The sequence below is a fragment of the Branchiostoma floridae genome, chromosome 6, assembly GCF_000003815.2.
Source record: "Branchiostoma floridae strain S238N-H82 chromosome 6, Bfl_VNyyK, whole genome shotgun sequence".
Classification (NCBI taxonomy): Eukaryota; Metazoa; Chordata; class Leptocardii; order Amphioxiformes; family Branchiostomatidae; genus Branchiostoma; species Branchiostoma floridae.
In genome coordinates, this window is record NC_049984.1 from 198,647 (window position 1) to 198,982 (window position 336).

Consider the following 336-nt stretch of genomic DNA (forward strand, 5'->3'; position numbering starts at 1 on the left):
TACAGGAGCTTTTCTATTTTTCATTGCATGAGGAGGACACAAGGAAGTCAGCCACTCCCTCCCCCCTGGCCACCCTGCATAACAACATGGTGCTGCTCACGTGGTGATGGGTGCCAGCTGGCATGGTCAGGGTTGTCACCAGGACAGCCTGTGTTTCGCATGGTTACCAGCCTAGCCTGTGTTTAACATGGCTACCAGGCTATTCTTGCAATGGTACATAGTTCAACTCCCATGTTTATACAGATTGCCAAACATTGGACCTGTTACAATTGCAGAGCAATAAAGTTCTTCTGTGTTTGTACCTGAGCTGACACGGCCACCTTTCATCTTGCGACA

The 336-nt window shown here is 49.1% G+C and overlaps 1 protein-coding gene across 1 annotated transcript in view; it reads left to right on the forward strand.

Annotated features, from left to right (window-relative positions):
• Positions 1-336, forward strand: part of LOC118417370 (zinc finger CCCH domain-containing protein 3-like) — a 77,845-nt gene that overhangs the window by 71,390 nt on the left and 6,119 nt on the right. The window lies entirely within an intron of this gene.